An 18,238-nucleotide genomic window follows, 5' to 3' on the forward strand; every position below is an offset into this window, starting at 1 on the left:
AGTGTGCACATGAAGGCTCCTGTAGAATGGCCTTAATTTGTGCTTAGGAATGTATAATTGTATCAGCATCCCTGTAATTAGATAATGTGCAGAGGGATGAAGGATGGACACCGCACTGCACGGGGCAGTGGCCTTCAGCTCCTTGCTGTCCGTGAGATGGCGAGGGTTTTCATAGACACACATGGGTTTGCTTATATGTGCATCCAGAAGAGAATGCCAGTTCCCCTCTTTAAGGGTAGGTTTGTAAATATGTAAATACCTGTTCTCTCCTGCTCTCTTCTTTGCTGTTACCTCCTGGATGACTAGCTTTTCCCCCGTTCTCATCTGATGAACTGTGACTGTGGAGCTGGAGGCTGTGTGGCTGGCCCTGTACAGCACTGGCATTGCCTGCCTTAGCTGGAGTTTGGTAGAAACTGTTTGCTATTTGAGGAAGAATTGGTGCCATCCACACCTTCCACCGAGGAGCTCAAGAGGGACCTGCTGAGAATCCGGACTGTATTTCCTCAGCTGGATCACAGATGTGCTTGAGTGTAGACAGAAAATAAGCTTCTGGAGGCACACAGTGGCCTCAGTCATCACTGAGGCCCCACATCCCTATTGTCAAGCACACAGTAGGTGCTCATAACTCCCTGCTATGGGCTAATAGGAATGGCTCAGCCTAATAATTCACTGTGAAAAGATCCTGCAGAGGGCACCTTTGTTTCTGGATGACAAGCCAGATGCCTGCAGAAGTAGAAGAACACAGGAACATGCAGGGACAAGGCTAGCCAGATGTCACACAGCAAGTAGAGGGCTTTGAACCAAACTGTACATGGCCTATCTTGTCCACGTAGCCAGTCCAAGCTTTTCAGAAATACCAGATAAGCCAAACAGAGCTCATTCATCTGCATTTCTGTTCAGCCTCCCAAGAAGGCAAATTGGAAAAACGAATTTTCCCCAGTGAGAGAGGGCCCAGTCCCAAGCAAGTGAAGAACTAGTCCTACCTTGCACCTCTGCAGGGGCATTACTTTTTACTCTATGTGGGACAGGGGAAGTATCACATTCCTGATCTCAAAAGAATGATCTCTAGTTGAAGGCGTTCATGATGTCCACCAAAGGCAGCCTGGGAAGGAAAGAGGAGCTCAGCAGTGTAGCCCACGCTTGCAGGTGGAGGTAACCTGTGCCAGTGACCTATCCGCTGAGGGCTGTGGGCTCTTCTTTTTACCAGTGGCCCATCAGCTACTTCTGCTGTCTATACCAACGTCCCTGGAGTGACCCTAGGTGTGACTCTGCTTAACTGCTGCACCAAAAGAAAGTCTGACCCATGCGTGTGGCACAGAAGGGCTTCCCAGAGAGCCTTTTGTCCACAGAGTGTGGCTTTAAGAACTACCGACACACATACCTCCCGCTGGAATGCATGGGGACTTGGAGGTGCTCTGCCCAAGATCCACTAAGGCTGAACTAGGCAAACAGCAGCTTGCTCACTCAATTAATTACATTTAATAATATGATTGCTGTTGTTGGGCAAAGCCTAACATTCTCGTAGCATCAGGCAAATTCTTTATGTGGCAATAAGGCATGTACCTTGAGAGAATATTAAAAATCATGTTAAAAGGAGGAAGAGGTGCTGATGTGTGGTAAGGGAGGCTGATAACCCAGGTCAGTCAGACCTGTGCTGGCTGTAATGTCTTTGCAGACACACAGGAATCTCACCATTCCACAGGTCTGTAGAACATTTTCTTCCAAATCGCTTACGGGGCAGTTGGAGTCCTTGTCTTGCTTACTGACATGCAACCCTCCACAGATAAGGAGGAACAGCCATGAGGCACAGCAAACTGCCCAGCAAGCATCCCGTGAGGCACTGTGTAAAGTGGGCGTTTCTTTAGACCTGCAGTCACCATTTTACACAGGACACTGCCCACCTCTGCACAGAAGCAAAAAACGTAGCAGGAGTCTGGTGTTCCTTCGGACACTAGCGACTATGCACTGTAAAATACAGTAAAAGTGAGCCACTAGCAAGCATAGGTCTCATACAGTGTTCCCAGAAGGGAATGGGGTTGATCTCCATCTGTTTTTTGCATCTATAAGCGTTTGGAGGGGCTTACATTCTGCATTTGACAGCCCCTTTGCTCAGGAAAGTTCCTGTGATGCTGTACTAGGCCAAAGTCGAGCACATTCTCCAGTGGCTCCAGCTTATCTGGTCTTCTTACCTCCTGGTCCTACCTAGTCAGATACCGCAAAGCAGTTACAAATGTTCGACTCCAGGAAGGCAAGTGTCTCCTCTTAAGTCAAGAACAACCAGTCAGAGTGTCACCATAACTGCACATATGTAACAAGGAACTGTAAACTGACAGATATGGAAGGGCCCCGGGAACATTCAGACATGAGTTCCTTCCACTGTGCTGTAGGGAACCCCATAGACAAGAGCCATGGCAGAGCCCGGCCCATCTCTGAGCACACCCTCCTCCTTTCCCCCTCCACCTCTTCCTCCTTTGTCTCACAGGCCAGCCGTAGATGCTGAAGGGAAAGCCATGGATCTCACCCACTGCATCTGAGGCTCTAGAACTTCCTAATCTTTGTGCTGGTTAAGAAATAGTTGAGATGCCGGAGCAGACCACCCACCTCCATGTCACCTTGCCCTCTCCTTCCTTAGAACCAGTTGCATCTGGATGTGACAACTTGGCTCCCTCACTTTGGGGGTTCAACTCAGCCTTTTAGAGCCTTCAGTTCATGGACATAAACTTTTTTCTAATTATCCATTACGATAGAGATGTCTATAGTTTATACATTCTGAAAACATATTTTACAAATCAAGTTAGACATGACCTGATGTGCATGTAAACGTCACATAAAAGCTGCAGATAGCCATGGTCACCTGCCTGTAACATGCACCCATAGAGGGTATGCAGTAAATTATCAACCGTCTAATCAGCTGTTTGAAAAGAATTCCTTTGCTAGGTTTTAATATCTGAAAGAACTAGCCAAGATGCCTGTCTGTTTTGAATTTTATAATAACAGCACCTACAACCTGCCACCGGAAGGAGCAGCTGTCACCCACATCACTGTTTGCAAGTCTGGAAAGGGGCGGTTTCCATTTTGTTTTCATTTTTGTTTTATGAGATTTTTTCCCCCAAAGCTACTGCTCACAGTGGGTATCCAGAAAGCAATGTTAGAAAATGACTGTCCCAGCCAGGAGTGGTGGCCCCCATGCCTGTGACCCAGCTGCTTGGGAGGCAACGGCAGGGTGATAGACTCCCAGACCAGCCTGGGTGACACCGATTTGTCCCAGAAAAACAGCAACAAAATAGCAGGCTGTCTCCCACAGGGTAAATCTTGACTCTTGCGAGGAAACCAATACTATCTGTAATCTAATAAGGGTTTGATAGCATATTCTGCAGTTTTTGATAAGAACTTCCCCATCATTTTTCCAGCAGCCATTCACAAATCAATTTGGTGATGAAAATTAGCTATTTTCTCCAAGTCTGGGAGAAGAGGCCATGCAAAGGCAAGTAGACCCCACACTTAGGCCTGAGTTCTGTCTGCCCAGTGGAGGTAGCTAGAACAAGCCTGCTCTCTGTGAATATATTTATATGAGAAGATTGTTTTATTTCTTTCTCTCCACAGATGGGAAAGCCTCAATTTCAGGCTATATCCATGACTTTGTAGGGCTATAAAAAAGAAAAAAATATTCTCTCAGGATAAAACCCTTGAAGTTAGAGCAAAGCAAACCATCAGAGAGTTTCCAAGCATCCATTCCAGGGTCAAGTCTAAAACCACAAGAAGTCTAACAGCACAGGTAGTATCTAGGAAGCAGGAAAAACCTAGGTCACAAGTCTTACACATGACTGGACATGGCCCCTGGTTCTACAGGACCGTGTCATCGGGATTACTAAAAACAATCTGATAGGCATTCTGTTTGGGACTTCAGGCTTCTGCATAAACAAGGACACACTGGAAAGACGTTGAGCCCAGAACAATAGAGATTCTTGGGAGAACAAACAAGCAGAGAGGGACTGTTAGCCTCTCGGGAAGTCATGAAGTCTTCTGTGCAGAGCATGGTCATGTTTCTGTTATTACTTGATTTAACCCTCCAGGAATTTAGCCCACGCCAGCTGTGAGTCTCAGGGCCCCCTGCTCATTAAAACTCTCCTCTTTCCATCCGGCCCCTTTCTACTGTTACTGACTGTCGCCTGCCTATTGTCTCTCAATGGTCTGTGTAATTCTAGAACGTGTCTGTTCCTCCACAGTGGTTCTTTTTCCCCCTCCCCTTTAGATAGGGTCTTAGTATGCGATAGCCCTCACTGGCCTGGAGCATGCTATGTAGACCAGACTGGGCTGGAGCTGATGGCAATCCTCCTGCCTCTGCCTCCTGAGTGCTGCTGGGTTATAGGCATAAGCCACCATGCCAAGTTTCAGAAGAGTTTTTTTTTGTTGTTGTTGTTGGTTTTTTTTTTTTTTGTAATAGCCTATTGTTTATCTATGAAAGTAAAGACATGTTTCACCAACATCAAGCTGTTCGTATTTCCCACATATCCAAAGTCATCCCATACACATCAGAGGCAGCACGGTAGTGCCTCCAGTGTCCACACCACTCCCTTTAACCACCGCCACCTGACAGTCACCGTGGCTCTGGGCATTCAGGAGCCACCAGTGTGTGCAGTGGGAGCTGGCCGCACAAGAGGGAGGCAGTGGGTTAGGGGAGGTGGCTTTAGGAAAGAGGAATTCATCGCAGTTTTCCCAAGTAGAGACTATACATTTCCCAATGTGACCTTCATTAGAAATGCTTTAAAACAGTGTGTAGATGGCATCCGGGGGCCAGGACTCCCAAGAAGTTTCCAGGAATGTGCTAGAAGATGAGCCAATTTGTCTTGAGGAAAGGCCCAGGGCTACACTGTCTTCCTTCAGGATTTGACTCGGGTCTGTGGGGAGGAGGCTAGGGAAGCCCGGAAGTCTTTAGAACGGGTCCTCCTAGCCCGCCAGGCCTGCACAGGAGCAAACGTCCCTGGCGGAGCAGCGCCCGTAAGTGAATTACGGAATGGCCATCCGTTACTCCCAAACCGTTTTCTGTCGTTTAATTAGAAAATTCATCTTATTTTGCCTCCAGGCCCTGAAGCCTTATTGCATTTGCACATATTTCAAAATGTTTCAAGTACTGACCAGATAACATTAATGACTATATTAGATAGGCAAACGCTTTTAAACAAAAAATAATAAACATCCTTGTGTGTGTGTTTAAAAAAAAATGCTAATTCCGTCTGGAGCCAAACAGGTAATTTCCCTTCAGCCCTTTTTCAGTCAGCTAAGACAGGTTGGGCTGGGAGAGCAGTCAGCTTGTCTGCAGGCCAGCTTGCCTTGCACACCAGGGCCTGAGTTTCTTCAGAGACAGACATCGGGATGATCTGATTGGCTGGCATCCAGAGCATGCTCACAAGGGCCTCTTTGATGAAAGGGTTCTTGGTTAAGTACTGTACCAAAAGCAGCCTGCCACCCTCCTTTCAAAGATACCCATTTAGAGTAATTCCCAGAAAGGGAAAGAACGGCTAGAAAAGGAGAGAGGGAGGGGAGGGGAGGGGAGGGAGGAATAGCTGAGCTACGGGGTTACCACAATAATTACACTCCCTGGCCGGGGCGGGGGTGGGGGGAGTTATTACAGGTAAACTGCTAGATGTTGAAGGAGCTGGCTGGCAGCTCAGCCAGAACATAAGGAATGTGCAATTAAGCTCATTAAAACATCATCATTATGCTTATCAATCTTTCTCCAAGAGAGCTGGGGTGGGGCAGTGTGTCACAGCATGACGGCCTCTGCAGATAAGGATCCAGGGTGACTTAGTTGCTTCTCTCAGCAAACAGAGCCAGCCATTGAGTCCCACATAGCATTTACAGTTAGGCAGGCTGGCTCTGATAGAGAGACACATGCGCACTCTAGGGAGAAGCATCAGGAGCCTAGCCCCACTCTGCAGGCCTGCTCCCTTCTGATGGGGTCCTCATGAGAAAAGTAGGCCTTACAGAACAGATCACCCCACACTGGTGCCCAAGGAAATTCCAAAATCCCACATATGCCGTGAATCTGCCCTCCTCCATGACACGAGCTTAATTGAGGAGGTGGAACCTAGATGTTCATTAATTCTTGGTTGAGCAAATGGTGTGTGTGTGTGTGTGTGTGTGTGTGTGTGTGTGTGTGAATGGACCTGTGAAGACCAGTCAATATGGGGTGTCTTCCTCTATGTCTCTCTACCTTGTATTTGGAGTCAGATTCTGTCACTGAACCTGGAGCTCACAAATTCAGCAAGGCTATCTGGCCAACAGGCCCAAGGATCGATCCCCCTGCCTCTGACTATACAGTACTGGGGTCACTGTGCCTCCATGCCTGGCTCTCTATCTGGGTCTTGGGACTCCGAACTCAGGTCCCCAGTCTTCCACAGCAAGCCCTTCCCAGCTTGAGCCACCTTCCTAGCCCCATAAATGTTTACTAAGAGATATTCCAAGTGTACGTGTGAGTCCAAGGGTGACCCTGGGTTCACAGCCTCCACTGAGACCATCTAGCAGGGAGACACTGGCCAGCCCTGCCTTCACTGATGCCGGGTCATTCCATGCTGAGTACTCTCCAGAGAGGTCAAGGTCCATGAGGAGCACGGGCAGGAGAAAGTTGAGCATAGCGTACCCAATGTCCAGCCTGCTCATGGAGGGAGAGCACGGTTTCCCTGTGGCTTTCACTCTCACTCTGGCTTTCTGCCTGCGATTTTTCTCCCCCTTGGGACTTTTTAATATGAAAATTGTGTTTCTTGCTGAAAATTAGTCACATACAAAGGAATAGAAAAGAAAAGGAAAGCTGTGTGATCTGGTCCATCCCCAAAGACCCACTCCCGTATTTAGCTATGTTATTGTAATCTTTTAGTTTTTGGGTTGGTTTATTTATTTATTTTTTTGAAAAACTCTATAAATAGAAATCTTGCTTATCTGTTCCCTGTGGCATGGCTACTTTGCACACCACTCACCATGCTTCAAACCATTGTTTGGAATGGGTAACCAGTCTCCAACCTCCCTCATTGAGAACGGACGCCTAGGGCATTGTCACATGTGCTTAGTTAGTCATGTGCCATGCCACTGAGCTGCTTCACCAGTCTGGGTTTAATCTTTTACAGCTGGGGACCTTGTCTGCTTACAGTCTTCACTGGTTAAAAAAAAAAAAAAAAAAACACAGCATGGCCCTGAGGATCCGCATGTACACGAGTGGCCACTTACCTTACACCCTAACTATTTGCACCTGGAACATCTGCAGGATCCACCTGTAAAACAAAAGAAAGGCTGCCTGGTTCACAGCAGAACAGAACCAGATAACCATATCTTAATCGTATTGTAGCTGAGCAGAAGTGAAGACTACGTAGTGCCCTGGAAACCAGCAGAGTGCAAGTCTCACAGACCAGACGGATATGAACCAAGTGGTCCAGCCTTTAAGTGCATGTCACTGTACACTGTCCCAGACCTCCAGCTTGTTCCTTCCCCTGCGTATCTATCCACCAGGATCCTCTAACAAAGCAACCCTGGCAACCTCCACCACTCTTCTACTGCTCATGTCAAGTGCAGGGTCAGTGACCCACAAAGGTTCCACCTACATGCAGATTGCAAAGACAGGCCCCTGGCCCTGGGCCCAGACTCACTCAGTCAGAACCTGCAGACTGGAATCCAGCAGTCTACATTTCATAGACGTACCTCAAGGAGGTCCCAGGACAAGTGCAGGACCAGCATGGCCTTGCCGCTGAGCATGTGGTGGTGCAAAGCCAGGCACTGCACAGAGGCATTGGGCATGCCCTGGCCAGCCACACTCCTGTAGCCTTGCACTTTACTCTTCCAGGCCGTGAGGCTGGAACCAGGTCCCTCGCTCAGCTGTCTTCCGTAGTTATTCTACGGATCTCACACAGCATTTCTCTCCACAACACCAGAGTGAGGAGCAGCACCACGGCCTGTGATCAGGCTGTAGCTCAGCTCACCAGTGAGAGTCCAAAAGAGGCCTTCAAGGTGAGTCTTCTGCCTAGGGCCTTCCTATTCCTGACCCTAGCTGGCCACCAGAGGGAAACGTCAGGGGTAGTATCTAATGGGTAGAAATGCATCTTGGTTGGAAGTCAACTTAAGAGAGGCTGGAGTGGAAGAGAAGCCTGAAGAGACTGACTGGGAGAAGTGTCCTGGACAAAGCCCAGGACCCTGAGCGCTGAAGAAAGCCACTTGAACACACATTCCTGGTTTGATCAGGTTGGTGTAAAAATGCATCCCCAAGGTCTCCAGATGGAAAGATGGTTTTAGGTTTCACTTACTTAGCTCCAGTTATTTTGAGCTGCTAAGAAACTCCATCAAATCCGTTTCATTCCCCTAGTGTTAAATCTGTCCACAGACAATACTGAGCAGTGCTTGGTGACACTGCCTGGAAACTAGTTTGGGTAGAAACATGCAACAGACAGTCCAGTTGCAAACACCTCCTAGAGGCTTCGTTTCATCTGCCTCAAAGTCCCAATGTGCATTTAGGATATCCTTCCATTCAGTGTCACCCACTCAAAGAGGGGAAGAATTGTGTTTGATTGGTTCAAGAAGCAGAGTCAAACGCACTGTGTGCTTCCCGGCCCATGTTCCCATGTGTCTTTGCCCACCCCAAGTCCTAGACCCCCATGATACTGCCATGATACATGTCTCCTCAGTCTCTTCTCTCAGTCCACTCCCAGCAGTCATGCCTCAGGAAGCTTAGGGTGTACCAACTCCAGCATTCTTAGACTGCTTAGCAAGTGACCAAGGCTGCTGTGCTCCAGCGAAACAAACCAAAAATGCACCTCTGAAACATGACGAACCAGGAAGCTTTGGGTACGGAAAACAGCCCATCCCACGCTTGAGCCATCTCATCCCAGGGCACAAAGAAGCCATAGACAAAGAAGGTCATAGAGAAGAAATACGAGAAAGATCCACACAAGGCCACACAACGAAATAGAATCTGACTGAGGAGAGCAGAGCATACCTGTCCTCCCAGAGCTCTGGTGACAGGAAGATCAGGGTCCAAGGCCACTTCGATACATGGCAGGTTTGAAGCCATTCTGTGCTGAGATGAGCTGTACCTCAAGAGGAAAGAAGGAAGGAAGAAGGAAGGAAGGAAGGAAAGAGAGAGAGAGAAAAGGTCAAAAATAGTCTTGAGGAGAAAATAGACGCTTGAACAAGTTCAGTCTACCTTGTTCTGTTCTAAACTTTTAAAAGACAATGTTGAGACTCAACTCACAGGGTTATATTTGTGGTACAACGATTTGCCCCATTGTGTGTGTGTGTGTGTGTGTGTGTGTGTGATGTTAGAACATGGCCAGAAATGACATTTTATTTTAAGAAAAACAAAAATAGTACAGTCATGTGTTGCTCCGTGATATTGTTTGCCTTTATGTATAAATACAAAAGTAACCCTGTTCTCTTTCAGTGATAACTGACACAGTTGCACATGTGAGCATCAGGGTTTCCTTTTAAATTTCATGTTCAAAAAAACTAATGTCTTCCTCTTGCTTGGGCCCATGCATGCCATAGTTGTCAGAACTAAGGGCCTGGCTGCATCCTAAGAGAGTGATTATGAGACCTTTGCTTTTCTGTAAGGTGAGAATCTGGAAAATTACCCTGTCTCGGCAATGTTTGCTGAAGTGATCACCTGAGATTGTGTGTGGCTTATCTCCTGTGGTAATCAGCTTGGCCCTCTTACATAGAGCTGTCTTAAAAACACAGATCTACTGTATGATGTGTTTTCATTTCAGTCTAACAGCTTTGGGATTACCCTTCAAGGCTCTCTCACCAGGCTTCTGTACAAACAAGGAGTTTGCCACAAAACTCCCATTATAGTGGTGGCGGGGGGGGGGGGGGCGGGGGGGGGGGTGGGGAGGGCAGCGCAGTGCTGGTTGGTTGATTGACTTATGATTGTGTGGGGAACAAATAAAGGCTTTCTTTCTTAAACATAACAGTTATGTCTTGCTCTCACTAATAATGCCTCATTTTCTCTTAAAACAATATTTACACAGCCTGAGATTCTTACTGTCAATGTAGTGCAAGGCCTCTGAGCTGAAATAAGTTTTTAATCCTGCGAGCTGGACAAGCAAGTTCAGTTCCACACAACCGAGTTTCAATTCTGTTGTAGTGCTTGTCAGTGACTATGTGCACTCTCTCCTCCACCCAGGTAGAGATGAACAGATGCTAGAGAGAAAAGCTGACAGGCAGGCAGGCAGGTAGATGGAAGATGGATGGATGGATGGATGGATGGACGGATGATGGATGGATGGATGGATGATGGATGGATGGATGGACGGATGGACAGATGGATGGATGGATGGACGGATGATGGATGGATGGATGGTAGGATGATGGGTGGATAGATGATGGATGGATGGACGGATGGTGGGTGGATGGATGGATGGATGCATGGATGATGGATGGATGGATGATGGATGGATGGTAGGATGGTAGGTGGATGGATGATGGATGGATGGACGGATGATGGATAGATGGACAGATGATGGGTGGATGGATGATGGGTGGATGGATGATGGGTGGATGGATGGATGGAATGAAGGATAACTGTATGTATCTATATGCATGTAGAAGTTTGTTACTGTAAGGATTTTCTTTGTTTTCTGAACATCTACCCTGCGAGTTCAGTCGTCTTACAGTGAGCATCAGATATACTTGTTAACAGCCTGACAGAATTATACCATCTCCCTTCTTCCTGTCCAGAGAAGATCAATGGTTGCTGTACTAGACATGTTATAATGTTATTTTCCAGATTTAAAGTTGATTAACTTTGTTACTCATGCACTCATTAGACATGCATTTGGAGGTCAGAGTACAATTTGCAAGAGTGGGTCCCTCCTTCTACTGAGTAGGTTCCAGGGGTTGAACTCAGGTCTTCAGACTGGGTGGCAAGTGTCACCCACTGAGGCATCTCTTCCCAGCCCTCTGCTGTGTCTAGAGTCTCTTAGGTAAAATGGACCGGAAGGTTTCGGTGCAGCCGGGCACAGGCTTTCAAGCCGAGCAGTGACTATGTCCTGGTTCCGAGGCTGCTGACGCTCTGATTTCCTGTGACTGCTCTCAGGGCTGGCGGCTCTAGTGGCCCACAGGCATCCCTACAGCCACAGGGCTCCAGGCTGAGCCCAGAAAGGCCAGTGGCTTCCAAGGGTTGTCTTGTCTTGTTTTTCTTGAGTGTTGCGACAAAAACCCAGAAGCAGGAAGATACAGTTGGGATAGAGGCATGGCTAAAACGTAGAGCAAATCTAAAGTCACTCTCTCTGTGAAATCTCACTTTAAATATAGTTAGTTTCTGCAAGTGCTGTTGGGCAGGAGATTTGAATTTATAACTTTAACAGGATTCATCTTAATCAGTTAATTTGGCATTTAGAACGGACTACAGGTCATTGTAATTATGCAGGGGACACACAGTCATTAGCTTCGGTATCCCACGTCCTCATTAATATCTACCCAGAAGAGAGTTGCGTGAATGGGAGTCTCACGGTAGCCTGAAAATGAGTGGTTTGGGGGATTTTTGGTGGTGGTGGTTGATTGGGTCTCTCTGGGGTGGGTGTTGTTTGTTCATTCTTTTGAAAGCGAGGCTTATATTCCCTCAGCCTCAAGAGTTAACTTAAGTGCTGTGCCCCAGCAACAGGTCCCTTAGGTGTCAGCACCACAGCATGTGTGTCTCCCACACTTGTAGGGGACCAGTGTTAAAATCTCAGCGATTCAACTCAGCCCCACCAGCAGATCTGAGAAGGTTAGGTGTATAGGAATAGCAGTGTGGTGACAATTCATAAAAGCGGGCTGGAGAGACAGTTCAGAGTTGAGAATGCTTGTTCTTCCAGAGGACCTGAGTTTGGCTCCCAGCCTCCGTGTCACAGCCATTTGTAGACAGCTCCAAGGGATCTGATGCCTCTGGCCTCCATGGGCACCTGCATTGGTATGCACAGACAGACAGACAGACAGACCTATACGTAACTCAAATCTTGAAGATAATGATATTAAGCCCTACCTAGAGGATACTTTTGCAGAGCCGCACAGCCTGCCTTTGAGCCCTGAAGTCTTACCACCCAAACAGCTCCCTCCGCTTGGGACCCAGTTCTGGACACCACTAGCGGTGCCGCTTTGGTGAGTACAGCAAATGACTGAATGTGCAGCCTCGTGGTTACCTGAGATTGTGCCACTGGCCTCCATCACAAGCCTCTCACCGGGCAGAGATAGCGTTGCACTCCACCATGATGAGGCGCTCAATCCAATTCTCCTCCCTCTGCTGAGCCCTGGGAGTGTGTGGTTCCGCTTTCACCCCGAGACCTGCCTTTTCCCCGTTGCACAGGTTTACGGCCCTGTGTTAGGAGACTATGGTGCCCTTAGCATCAGCGTCTCACTCATTTAAATCCCCTTTTATAGAATCTACTTTAGATTTACATCTCGCCACAATTTAGCTCCCAGTCAGTTTTATTCAGATACACCCAAAGGGTCATTAAAGCACTGTGACCTTCAGTCTTCCATTTTATTACCTGCTGTCATGCAACCCCCAAGAGCATGTGATGACCATGGCTTGCACAGCCACGATGTAATCTCTGAAAGTTTATCCATTTGGTTCATGCCACAGCAGTCTTTCTTGAGACCCCCACGGAGGACAGAGGGAAAGAAGGAAATGGAAGGATAAGGATAAGTTTTCAATGGCCATGACTGTGTCTGCAACAACAGAATCCCCATTCCTAGGAGTGATTGAGAGGTTCTCCACAGATAGGCAGCCCACGCCCTGGGGACACTGCTTCCCACCCTCCCATAGGTCACCCACCGTCTGGAATCTTTGGTAACTTTGATAAGGCCCACCATTTTCTGATAGAGGCATTTAGGACAAGATAACTAAGTGTCTGTTCATAAACCTCGCTAAACACCACAACAGGCTCAAATGACATCTTTGGGTCTGTCGGTAGAACAGAACTGTTGCTGAAGAACTTGGTACCTGATGCTTACCGGATGGCTGTTCCTAGGCCCCTCCCCTAAAGGGGGATACAGCCCTCACAGTCGCCCATGGGTACATATACACATACCCATATAGCACATAGAGATTTGCGCAAATGCCAGTATATACAAATGCGGATATGCCCACACACTCCTCAGTCATCATCATGGGAAGCTGTGTGGCCGGCTTAGTGGCAGGCAACTCAGATGGGATAGAAGCCAAGAACATACTCCCTTAAAGCCGTGGAAGCATTGCATATTGGATGAGGAAGATATAACAGTATCGTATTCAGATATCTGCTCTGTACGTTTGAAATGCAGAGTTCAAAAGCTCCATTTCCTAACAGGGAAATGATATCTGTCAGTTTTCCAGTCCCGGCTCAAACTTGACTCTTTTCAGCCTTTGGTAACAAGAACAGCTGTAGCCAGTCTTGTTTCCTTAGTGCCTGGGCTCTAACAGAAGTGTGAGCTGAGCTCACGTGTTGCCTTCTTTTAGGACCTGGTTTTAATCTGAACCTTAATCAACTGGCCATTTTGCTTCCTGAGGGTCCCTTCCTCCCCTGGGGGCAGCAGGTAATTGCAAGCTTAATACATAAGTTAATGATCTATTCAGTGTTTAGAATGAAATAATGTCTGACAGATTAGGAACACAAGTGGTCCTGGCCATGGTGAAATACTTGTAAGTCCAGCCCTCGGAAGCAAGAGGATTGTGAGTTCAGGACCAGCCTGGGCTACCTAGTAAGAAGATACCTCAAGAAAAGGAAGAGCTGTGAACCCGGCTCAGCAATCGACTAATTGCCCAGCATGGTCAAGACCCTAAGTTCTATCCTAGGTACCCCCCTCAAAAAAAGACCAGGGGATCAGAAGAGGAGAACCTAATTAGTATAGCAACTCTATCTATCCTTGTCCTTAAGACATGGCACTAAACTAATAAGTTTAGTGTGGATCATGCAGTGCCACGGAGGGGACACTGCCCAGAGGTGCTGATGGAAACAGCGTTCAGTGTAATGCTTGGGGTCTTTAACCGCATGGTCATAAACACAAAGCCCGTGCATGGCCTATCCAGACAGTGCCCTGGTTCCTCAGCACCTTACTAGGAGTGCCCTGTTACAGGCACCTTCACAAAGGTGAGCTGCAGGCCCAGGGTTGACTTCTGGGTCTTTACTAGCACAGTAAGGAGAGCGCCTTTGCACAGCTACAGAGGCAAAGCAGAATGAGACCACAGTGTCTTCAGGGCCACACTGTTGCCAACGTCACCCCCTCCATTCTGCACCCTGTCACAGCACCAGGGCACTCCCACTGGGGTAGTCTGTACCCCAGTGTCCTCCTTCATCCCAACCCCTCAAGGATCAGCCTAACCTCTCTGAGAGGCTCTGTCACTACTGTCTTCTTGTTCACCTTTGACCTGTAAGGCCTTGAAGCTCTCCACTAGACTTTTGCTAAGGGAATGAAGTGATTTACATAATTAAAACAAATTGCTTGCCCAGTGTGACTCCCCATTGTTAGGGAACAGTGGAATGACTTCCAGCTGGGAGAAGGTCTGCCACCCTGGAGAGGTAATCTGGGTTCCACAAACTCTGCTGTCCCATCTTGGTGAAGACCTGTCCGGGCTCTGAAGAGAACTCCAGACGCAACCAGTCTCAGAGTGCCAATCTCAGAGTCCTCAGCTGCAGAGCCCAGGAACATTTGCTGTCCCTGTGGCCGACCATCTACCAGCTCACTGCACTGTCCCCTATGGCTGTGCTTCTGCCTTCTGCCTGTTCTGGTGGTCCCCAAAGCACCTTTACAGACTACAGTAGACCTCACAGGAAACTGAGGAGATACAAAAGTAGAAAACTGTAGTTTGTGGTCCTGGAGCAGGGAGATGGCAGAGGGAGCAGTGGGAGCCAGAAGAACAGTGCTGCTGTGGATCTACCCTCAGGGTCGTGCTGCTGTGGATCTGCCCTAGGACAGTGCTGCTGTGGATCTGCCCTAGGGCAGTGCTGCTGTGGATCTGCAGTCAAGGCAGTGCTGCTGTGGATCTGCAGTCAGGGTAGTGCTGCTGTTGATCTGCAGTCAGGGTAGTGCTGCTGTGGATCTGCAGTCAGGGCAGTGCTGCTGTGGATCTGCCCTAGGGCAGTGCTGCTGTGGATCTGCCCTAGGGCAGTCTGCTGTGGATCTGCAGTCAGGGCAGTGCTGCTGTGGATCTGCAGTCAGGGCAGTGCTGCTGTGGATCTGCCCTCAGGGCAGTGCTGCTGTGGATCTGCCCTAGGGCAGTGCTGCTGTGGATCTGCAGTTAGGGCAGTGCTGCTGTGGATCTGCCCTAGGGCAGTGCTGCTGTGGATCTGCCCTCAGGGCTGTGCTGCTGTGGATCTGCCCTAGGGCAGTGCTGCTGTGGATCTGCCCTAGGGCAGTTTGCTGTGGATCTGCAGTCAGGGCAGTGCTGCTGTGGATCTGCAGTCAGGGCAGTGCTGCTGTGGATCTACCCTCAGGGCCGTGCTGCTGTGGATCTGCCCTAGGACAGTGCTGCTGTGGATCTGCCCTCAGGGCTGTGCTGCTGTGGATCTGCCCTCAGGGCTGTGCTGCTGTGGATCTGCCCTCAGGGCAGTGCTGCTGTGGATCTGCCCTAGGGCAGTGCTGCTGTGGATCTGCCCTCAGGGCTGTGCTGCTGTGGATCTGCCCTCAGGGCTGTGCTGCTGTGGATCTGCAGTCAGGGTAGTGCTGCTGTGGATCTGCCCTCAGGGCTGTGCTGCTGTGGATCTGCAGTCAGGGTAGTGCTGCTGTGGATCTGCAGTCAGGGTAGTGCTGCTGTGGATCTGCCCTCAGGGCTGTGCTGCTGTGGATCTGCAGTCAGGGCAGTGCTGCTGTGGATCTGCAGTCAGGGTAGTGCTGCTGTGGATCTGCCCTCAGGGCTGTGCTGCTGTGGATCTGCCCTAGGGCAGTGCTGCTGTGGATCTGCCCTAGGGCAGTGCTGCTGTGGATCTGCCCTAGGGCAGTCTGCTGTGGATCTGCAGTCAGGGCTGTGCTGCTGTGGATCTGCCCTCAGGGCTGTGCTGCTGCATTCCTGCCAATTCACTAATGCAAAAGGCATGGTGCTCCAGGTGGAGCCAAGCCAGTGCAGAGGGGAGAGAGTGGTGAAGCTTATGGGCAGAGCAATGGCAGCCCATGAATCTGACGCCAAGGACAGAGATGTGCTGTATGGCACATGGCCAGCCCTGGATGTCTTTCCTTCCTGGTAGAACACGTAATGCTCAGTCTTGGAGGGCAGTTGGGGGTCCTGGGGAAAGGCCTACAGGTGGGCTAGCATTCTTAGACAGGGACGGAGGAGGAGCAACCATGAACAAGTCCCAGAGTAAGGCAGGAGGGAACTTCTTAAAGCAGTTTCGCAGAAGCCACCCACTGTTACCATTGGCAATGTGGACCTGCTAAGGTCAGGTCTTCCAATGCCTGTGTTGTGTTACAGTCTCCCTGTCATTAAATGCTGGTGATTTATTATTATTATTATTATTATTATTATTATTATTATTATTACTATTACTATTTAAAACTGAGCAATGGCTATCTAGAGGCAGTATCGAGCCATGGACTGACAGCTGACAGCTTCTGTGTCGAGTCAGTCCATTCACACTGTGCAGTTGGCATGTTACTCTATAAATAGTTTGAATTTAATCGTGGTCCTGGCACCTAGAGAGGGCAAGGGGCTGGCCTAAAATCACACAGCAATTTAGTGAGAGAAACCTGTAGATTAACTACCTCAAAATAGCTACCCCAGAGGGTTGGAGAGATGGCTCCGTGGTTAGGAGCACTTTCTGCTCCTGCAGAAGACTTTGGTTCAGATCCCAGCACCTATATAGTGGCTCAGGACTATCTGTCACTGCAGGGTCTAAGGATACAATGCCCTCTTTTGGCTTCTGTGAAAGCCTTTCTTTATGGCAAAGCCCAAGTTGTTTTCTCAGGCTGCTTCTGCTTTGGTGTCCTGAGGAAGGAACTGTAGCTAAACCAGTGTCACAAAGATCTCTTCTTGTATTTTCTGTGAGGTTCAGACTTGTGGGTCTTTCTCGCTGACCTTTGATGCATTTAGAGTTCATGCTTAGATATGGTGTGAGGTAACAGTTCATAGAGATCCTTACTTGGAAAGCCACCATTTTGAAGGAAGAAGGAGAACTCTGGGCTCGCGTGGTCATTGTCTACCAGGACATGGAGCAGCGTGTCCTTCCGCAGCTCAAGAGCTGTAAGGACAGAACTGGCTGGGTCAGGAGCTCCCAGCAGCTCCCAGATGTAATCCTTGGAGTAAAATACTTTTGTCTGTCTCTCTCAGCCAAGGCGTAGCGTTTGAGCATCTCCATCGAGTGTGGTCTGATCATTCATTACATGTGTGCAATGTGTAATAACGAATTCAGGGTAGTAAGCATTCCGCCTCTCCCAACATTAATCGTTTCCATGCTATGCGAGCTCAGAGCACATGATTCTACAGCTCCCAAATGTGTTCAGCAGATTAACTAACAGCCAGTGGGGCAGCAGAACTAACGTCCATCTCGTAGCCCGCTGCCATCTCCTGGCCTTGGGGCTGAGGTAAAGAAGAAGAGAGAACTGACTGTATATCAGACAAACAAGACAAGGCCTGGTGGCCCCAACCAAATACTTCAGCCCCCAAAATGACAGAGATGTAAACACAGCAAAGGCCAAGTCCTATGGTTGACACAGTTGCCAAGCAGAGAGCCAAGCTGTGCCTGCAAGCACAAGTCCACCTGAGGACAAACACTTGCAGTGAGTACATTTAGAAGTAAGTTCAGGGCAGTGGTGTTACGTCCTACCACTTCTCAAGTGACACAGCTGACCTGATTCATAGGAAGTACCTAGTGCAGAATATTAGGAGGTCATTACAATGGATGAAAGTGTCTTGAGTCAATTAACTCTTATTGCCTGGAAACCATTTATAAGAGGTCATAAATTATTGGAACAACACAATTAGAAATCCCACAAGCAAATGAGTTTCATGTGTTATGTATAGGACTCCCCCAACCCCGAGGACCCATCAAGTGGTAGAGTGTGTGTTTAAGGGAATTGTGGTGCCTTTCTGTATTCACAGGAGTGTGTTAGCATGCAACAAGGCTGACATAGCCCAGGCTAGACCAAAACAAGGAAATGAGCTTTCCACACCTGGGAATGGTGCTGACTGTCACAGTCAGCCAGGACTGTTTGTCCTCTCAGTCTCAACAGGTACTCAGAAAATGCTGGTCATCTGGCGGAATAGTGTATGGAGGGGGTCCTACAACTTCATTTGAAGATCTTTTGTCTA

General features: G+C 48.6%; 1 protein-coding gene across 6 annotated transcripts in view; it reads left to right on the forward strand.

Annotated features, from left to right (window-relative positions):
* The window catches only part of Vti1a (vesicle transport through interaction with t-SNAREs 1A), a 305,634-nt gene that overhangs the window by 252,254 nt on the left and 35,142 nt on the right, over positions 1-18,238 (forward strand). The window lies entirely within an intron of this gene.

This window comes from Rattus norvegicus, chromosome 1, assembly GCF_036323735.1.
Source record: "Rattus norvegicus strain BN/NHsdMcwi chromosome 1, GRCr8, whole genome shotgun sequence".
In the NCBI taxonomy this organism is placed as follows: Eukaryota; Metazoa; Chordata; class Mammalia; order Rodentia; family Muridae; genus Rattus; species Rattus norvegicus.